Raw genomic sequence first — 8091 nt, 5'->3', positions numbered from 1 at the left:
GGCGACAGAGCAAGACTCCGTCTCAAAAAAAATAGAATAGAAACATCTCGCTCTCCTTGCTCTGAACATCTTTCACATTAAAGAGGATATTTTTGCAGATTCCCAGCAGTCAAGAAGATTTCTGTCCAATTTTACTTTTCATAGAAGTAAAAATTCCATTGTAAAACAAAAACAATTGGGTTCTTTTGTCAAACATAAATAATATTATATGGAATAGAATTTTCAACCTTCTTACACACACACACACACACACACACACACACACACACACACATGCTCAAATATCCTTATGGAGGTGTGCATTCGTATCCTCTTTGGCAATCACTGAGTTATGCGTAAAAAAGAGCCAGTTCCGGCCGGGCGCGGTGGCTCACGCCTGTAATCCCAGGACTTTGGGAGGCCGAGGCGGGCGGATCACGAGGTCAAGAGATCGAGACCATCCTGGTCAACATGGTGAAACCCCGTCTCTACTAAAAATACAAAAAATTAGCTGGGCATAGTGGCGCATGCCTGTAATCCCAGCTACTCGGGAGGCTGAGGCAGGAGAATTGCCGGAACCCAGGAGGCGGAGGTTGCGGTGAGCCGAGGTCGCGCCATTGCACTCCAGCCTGGGTAACAAGAGCGAAACTCTGTCTCAAAAAAAAAAAAATTAGCTGGGCGTGATGGCGCGCACCTGTTGTCCAGCCACTCAGGAGGCTGAGGCAGGAGAATTGCTTGAACCCGGGAGGCGGAGGTTGCAGTGAGCCGAGGTCGCACTACTGCACTCCAGCCTGGCACCTGGTGACAGAGTGAGACTGTCTCAAAAAAAAAAAAAAAAAATGGCCAGGCGCCGTGGCTTACGCCTGTAATCCTAACACTTTGGGAGGCTGAGGTGGATGGATCACCTGAGATCAAGAGTTCAAGACCAGCCTGGCCATCATGGTGAAACCCCTTCTTAAAAAAAAAAAAAAGAGCCAGTTATGAAGGTAATGTTAAAAATATTACTATACACCACTGCAGACTTTGGGAGATTGACTTAATCTCTCTAAGTCTAAGGAGCCACATTTTTAAAATAAAGCTCATAAGAGCTACCTCAACAGTGGAATGAGGAGAGAACCTGACAGGTAGGCTTTTCCTAAAGCTGGGATTTCTAAGCCAAGAGTTAAATTTAGGTTACTGCGAATTAGATTTTCTTTGTAGGCCTTAATTCATCAATGAAAACTGCAACCATGATTAGGGTCCCTGGGATCTGGGGCTGAGGAACTGGGGGAGAAGAGAATTCTGTCAGGCTTATTCCTGTACCCATCTCCTTTCATTTGTCACAGTTCTTATTTTCTAGGAAACTGTGGTTAAAAGGAAGATGGAGTACAGCTACCTCTTAGGGAGAAAAAAAATCACAAAACACAATCCTCAGCTTTCAAGATGTGTGAGGGAGAGCATACTAAGGTAGTGATTTGTCCCTGAAGTCAGCTGAGTCTTGGGGAACTTAAGCAGCTGAGGGACACAAGCTTCAGGCCACAGAAAGTGAGGGCCATTGGGGCAGGAAAAAAAGAAATTCCTCCTCATTGGGTGTTAAGTTTCCACCTATCAAAATGCATCTTTCTAGATGACTTGCTGCCTTTTGCTGGCGAGCTCTCCCAATGCTGTGCAAAGAGATTTAACAAGAAATCACAGGCTGTGCGTGGTGGCTCAGGCCTGCCATCCCAGCACTTCGGGAAGCCAAAGCAAGAGGATCACTTGAGCCCAAGAGTTTAAAAGCAGCCTGGGCAACATAGCAAGACCCTGTCTCTACAAAAAACAAATAAAAATAATTAGTTGGGCATGGTGGTAAATTATAGCGAGCTATGATTATGCCACTGCACTCCAACCTGGGTGACAGAACAAGACCTTGTCGCTAAAAAAAAAAAAAATTTTTTAAATAACATGATTAGACTTTAGATATATACAGTGCATGTACAGTGTCCCCCCAAATCTGTCTCCTGGGAGCCCAGCATGCACGTAACCCCAGGTCACTCACAATGAATGAGAAGGGACACAGTGGCTGAGCCCGTGTGTGGGGGCTCTAATGCTGTTCTCTCACATGCACTCTTCATGCTGTGTCCTGGCCTGGAGGTTTTTTTCTCTGTCTGCTCTTTACTAGCACTTGTCTGGCACCCTTTACTCTCTCTTTTTTCTCCTTCTTCAAGAGGCTGAAGTCAAGCCCTTTTCTCATTAAGACTAAGTAACCTGAGGACAGAACCTCCGTGTTCCCCAAATGTTCTCCTATATGTCATTACACGTGAGTCACAGGACGACTCTGCATACCCCTTTATTTCACAGACCAGGCTGCGCCATGAGCCTATGGCCAAACACTAGCAAGGGGCAGAGCCACAGCTTCCACGGGAGTCTTGGACATCAAATCCCCCTGTATTCTTTCCTCTCTTGCTTGCTGCCTTACTCCCCCAGGCGTACACACCTACTATTCCAGGACACCTTGAACTCAGCCAAGCTTCTGTTCCTTCCTCGTCCATTTTGTTCCTCCCTTTCCATCACCAGTTCTTCTTTAAACTTTTCAGTCACAGCATTTGGCCACTTCCTCTCCATTCTCTACGTAAAACTGCAGTTTTCTAGCACTTTCAACTTGACTTTGAAAAGCTTGCAAATGGGAAAGACCCTTATACTTTTCTGCCTTGGATTTTTCCCCACCCCCTTTACTGCTTGAGGTGAACACCTACTTAAGAAACTGAGAATCCTTATAATCACAGTGAGTTACATTTTGGTTTTGCTTCTCATTATGATTTTTAAATTATTAATATAGTGTAAGTCCACTATAGAAGATTTGGAGAATAGAGAGGAGAAAAAAAAAACGTAAATGACGTCATGATCCCAACACCCCTGCACTTAGTCTATTTTAATAATGATGATGTTTTAAGAAGAAGTTGACTCTCCACTTACTCCTATAATTACTACACTATTTTTGCACTTAGAATATCTTTTCAGCTCGTGGTCCCTTTGCAAGGTACTACTGCCAATTCATGAGCATAGGGCACGATTGACTGCTCAGCCTTGGTCTGTTAGAGAGTAGCCACAAATTCAGTTTCATTTAAGGAGCTGGTCAGCTTATTTTAAACACTTCCATTGCCTGCTAGGTCGAAGAAGTTTGCTATGAGAAGGGCATTTGGACTGGCTGATCTTTGGATAACAATAACTGTGCTTAACCCAACACAACCTTGTCCAGATCTAGCCATTCAAACATTCCTTGCAAATACAGAATACATCCTCTATTCATGGAAGGGGTTACTTAGGGATAGAGGAATATATAAAATGAGTCTCTATATTTTTTCGTTTCAAATTTTTTTTAATTTAAAAAAGGTTTTTTTTGTTTTCTGTTTGTTTTATTTTTTGTAGAGACAGCATCTTGCTATGTTGCACAGGCTGGTGACAAAATCCTGGGCTCAAGTAATCCTCCTGCCTTGGCCTCCCAAAGTATTGGAATTACAGGTGTGAGCCACTGCACCTAGCCACATCAATATATTTAGTAAAACTCTCGCTATCTTGGCTTAAAATTTCCTAGGCTTAGATATACATGTATGTAAAGTCATGACACAGATACATAAAATGTTAGAGATAGAATAGTGGCTGTGGGCCAGGTGCAGTGGCTCATGCCTGTAATCCTAGCACTTTGGGAAGCCGAGGCAAGTGGATCACCTGAACTCAGACGTTCAAGATCAACCTAGGCAACATGGCAAAACCTTGTCTCTACAAAAAATACAAAAATTAGCCAGGTGTGGTGGCACATGCCTGTAGTCCCAGCCACTTGGGGAGCTGAGGCAGGAGAATTGCTGGAGCCTGGGAGGTGGGGGTTGCAGTGAGTCAAGATCACCACTGCTGTCCAGCCTGGGCGACAGAGTGAGAAGATCCTGTCTCAAAAACAACAACAAAAAGAATGGCTGGTGATTGTGGTTGATATGTACGGAGAGGGTATGCCAGAATCACCTGGAGATGGCCACATGTATAATGGACAAAACGGATGAAGCGTTAGATTCAAAAGGTATAAAGAGCTACTAAAGAGCCAAGCGCGGTGGCTCACATCTGTAATCCCAGCACTTTGGGAGGGCGAGGCAGGCAGATCACCTGAGGTCAGGAGTTTGAGAACAGCCTGGCCAACGTGGTGAAACCCTGTCTCTACTAAAGATACAAAAATTAGCTGGGCGTGGTGGCGGGCACATGTAAACCCAGCTACTCGGGAGGCTGAGGCAGGAGAATCGCTTGAACCCTGGAGGCGGAGGTTGCACCAAGCCAAGATTGCACCATTGCACTCCAGCCTGGGCAACAAGAGTGAAACTCTGTCTCAAAAAAAAAAAAAAAAAAAAAAAGAGCTACTAAAAATCAATAAGAAAAACCTAAACAGCCCAGCAAAGCAATGGGCAAAGAATATAAACAGTACTGTGCAGAAAAGGAAACTCAATGGCCAAATGTGAAAAAAAGGTTCCACTCACTAGCAACCAGGGACACACAGTTTATAAACAATAGGATACAATTTCACACCCATGGAACTGGCCAAAAGTAAAATGTTTGACAATAGCAAATGTTGGCAAAGGTGTATAAAAAGGAGGCCGGGTGTGGTGGCTTACGCCTGTAATCCCAGCACTTTGGGAGGCTGAGGCGGGCAGATCACAAGGTCAGGAGTTCAAGACCAGCCTGGCCAATATGGTGAAACACCGTCTGTACTAAAAATACAAGAATTAGCCAGGTGTGGTGACGGGAGCCTGTAATCCCAGATCCTCTGGAAACTGAGGCAGGAGAATCACTTGAACCTGTTAGGTGGAGGTTGCAGTGAGCTGAGACTGTGCCATTGCACTCCAGCCTGGGCAACAGAGACTCCATCTCAAAAAAAAAAAAAAAAGAAAAGAAAATGAGAACTGTCATGCACATCTGGCAGAAGTATAAATGACAAGGTCATTTGTGAGAATAACTTGACAATACCTAGAAAAGTTGAACATGTCCATAGTCTCAGACCTTGCAATCCACTTCTAGTCATATTCCAAGCAGCTTTTCTCCACTGAGATTCTTCTTCTGAATCATAGTACATAGAAAATTATTTGAATGATTATTTTCTCAACACTCCCAAGGATGGTACATAACTAGCATCATTCCAGATGCATAGGAGAAGTTATCACATACAGTGGTTGCATTACGACATTAGAGTTTGTCTTGTTTTGTTTTGTTATGTTTTTTGCTTTTTGTTTTTTCTTTTGAGACAGAGTCTCTCTCTGTCACCCAGGCTGGAGTGCAATGGCACCATCCTGGCTCACTGCAACCTCCACCCCCCAGGTTCAAGCTGATTCTCCTGCCTCAGCCTCCTGAGTGGTTGGGATTATAGGCATCCGCCACCACACTCAGCTAATTTTTGTGTTTTTAGTAAAGACGGGATTTTGCCATATTGGTCAGGCTGGTCTCGAACTCCTGACCTCATGATCCATCCATCTCCGCCTCCCAAAGTGCTGAAACTACAGGCATGAGCCACCGTACCTGGCCAGAATTTGTCTTGTTAAACCCAGTTGAGAAAGACTGCAAAGGAATCTCTCAAACATATTTATAATACCTCACTATTAGCAATAATAAGATATTGGAAATAGTTTGTTCATTTGTAGGAGAAGAGATAAATAAATCACAGTTTATTTCTAATGTGGAATTCTATATAACAGTTTAAATCAATGAATTAGATCTATATGATTCAGCATTGATAAATCCTGAAAATAAAATATTGACTAAAAATTGTAGAACATTATAAAAGGATGATCCCATTAACAATATTTTATAAAATACGCAAATGAATACCATCTATAGTACAGTGTATTTGTGGTAAAAATATAAAATAGGGCCTAGATACACATCACATTCACGTGGCAGCTTCTGAGGGAGGGGGAAGCAGTTCTGGGACTGTGATAGTCATTAGGTCTCTTTAAGAATCTTCTGGATTTCCTTTCAGTACATGGTAGGATTGTATGTCCTTATATTCTTTGAAGTTACGCACAACCATATGACTTACTGTGGTCAATAAAATGAAAGTGGAAGTGTTACTCTTAGGTGGAAGATTTAAGAACGATATGCACAATTTACTGAGCTCCTCCCTTTGCTGTAGTGATCATCAGTGTTCAGGTTTCAGTGTTTCAGTCCACTTCATCAGCTGGGACCTGGAATGAAGACAGTGTACAACAGTTTCCAAATGACCAACAGGGAACATGAGGCATGACCGAGAAATAACCTCTGTTTCCTTACACCACGAAAATTGTGGGAGTATATGTTTGTTACTGTAGTATAGCTAGTCCATCACATTGATACAGGGACTTCAACTTCATCTGTAATGTTGCATTCCTTATTTTTATTTTTATTTATTTATTTATTTATTTTTGAGACAGAGTGTTGCTCCGTCGCCAGGCACCAGGCTGGAGTGCAGTGGCACGATCTCAGCTCACTGGGTTCAAGCAATTCTCCTGCCTCAGCCTCCCAAGTAGCTGGGACTACAGGCACGTGCCACCACACCCAGCTAATGTTTGTATTTTTAGTAGAGACGGGGTTTCACCTTGTTGGCCAGGCTGGTCTCGAACTCCTGATCTCAGGCAATCCGCCCGCCTCGGCCTCCCAAAGTGCTGGGATTACAGGTGTGAGCCACCACTCCTGGCTCCTTATTTTTATTTTTAAGGTCTAGAGAACATATGACTAAGTGTTAACATTTGTTCATTTTGAATGGAGAGTGCATGAGTCTTATATTACCCTTATTCTTTTTTGTTTTTTGTGAACTTTTTTTTAAAGTCCTCTGGTATTGGCCGGGCACAGGCCACTAGGCCTTGCTATAATAATCTTGACTCCCATCCAACCTTATACAAGGAAATTGAAGATTTTCTGCATTTGTTATAAAGCTACTATCCAGGACATTGTCCATATATTGTACAATGGCCCCTAAAATAAGGTTCTATGTAAGAAAAAAGTGTATTTTAGGAATTTTGTTCCAAGAAAACTTTGTTTGTTTGTTTGTTTGTTTGAGACAGAGTCTCACTCTGTAGCCCATGCTGGAGTGCAGTGGCGCAATCTCAGCTCACTCTAACCACCTCCTCCCGGGTTCAAGTGATTCTCCTGCCTCAGCCTCCTGAGTAGCTGGGATTACAGGTGTGCGCCACCAGGCCTGGCTAATTTTTGTATTAGTAGAGATGGGGTTTCACCATGTTGGTCAGGCTGGTCTCAAACTTTTGACTTTGTGATCCGCCTGCCTCAGCCTCCCAAAGTGCTGGGATTACAGGCGTGAGCCACCGTGCCCAGCCGAAAATCTTTTTTTTTTTTTTTGAGACAGAGTCCCACTCTGTCACCCAGGCTGGAGTGCAGTGGCACAATTTCCATTCACTGCAACTCCGCCTCCCGGGTTCAAGCGATTCTCCTACCTCAGCCTCCCTAGTAGCTGGGACTACAAGCACATGCCATCACTCCAGGCTAATTTTTTTGGTATGTATTTTGAGGGTTTCACCATATTAGCCAGGATGGTCTCGAACCTCATGATCTGCCTGCCTCGGCCTCCCAAAGCACTGGGATTACATGCATGAGCCACGCACCCAACTGAAAATCTTTTTTTATTGTGAGTAACTGATAGGCATCCACCTTTCTTCATAGCTTATTTCTTTTTTGTTATGGTTGCCAGGAAGCTCAGAGTTCAGTATGTATGACAGCCTTCCCATTTTGCTTTCTCTTAAACAATTCTGATATGCATGTTCTTCATTTTAAGCCATCTCAAACCTCTTCAGAAAACGAAAGTGATAAAGTGTGAATCCTCTATCACATCATCTCCTTTTCAGGTCCTCCGCACTGACTGTGAGCAGGGTGAGCCTGTAACGTGGGATTGGTCCTGACCTCTCACACTGGTATAATAAAGGAGTGCTCCCTGTGGATATGAAGCTTTGGGTCTACTTCATATTTGTAAAGCAGATGCTTCCATGACTTCCTTTTCTTCCCACACAGTATTTTATATTAAATATCTAAATGAGAAACACAGAGTCAAGATCATTCAAATGGCTCAGCAATACACCTCGCCTATAAAACAAAGCAAAGGAACATTTCAGGAGTGAAAAACAGTCTGTGCCA

General features: G+C 43.3%; 1 long non-coding RNA gene across 1 annotated transcript in view; it reads right to left on the bottom strand.

The window, feature by feature from the left end:
* Positions 1 to 5618: 5618 nt before the first annotated feature.
* LOC105705184 (uncharacterized) overlaps positions 5619 to 8091 on the bottom strand; it is a 69333-nt gene continuing 66860 nt past the window's right edge. The window contains exon 6 of the long non-coding RNA XR_002477972.2: positions 5619 to 6155. This is a non-coding gene — a long non-coding RNA (uncharacterized LOC105705184). The remainder of the gene's footprint in view (positions 6156 to 8091) is intronic.

This window comes from Aotus nancymaae, unplaced genomic scaffold (assembly GCF_030222135.1).
Source record: "Aotus nancymaae isolate 86718 unplaced genomic scaffold, 86718_ANA_hifiasm-v0.15.2.pri h1tg000016l, whole genome shotgun sequence".
In the NCBI taxonomy this organism is placed as follows: Eukaryota; Metazoa; Chordata; class Mammalia; order Primates; family Aotidae; genus Aotus; species Aotus nancymaae.
The sequence above is the reverse complement of the archived record's forward strand: the minus strand, read 5'-3'. Positions and strand labels throughout refer to the sequence as shown.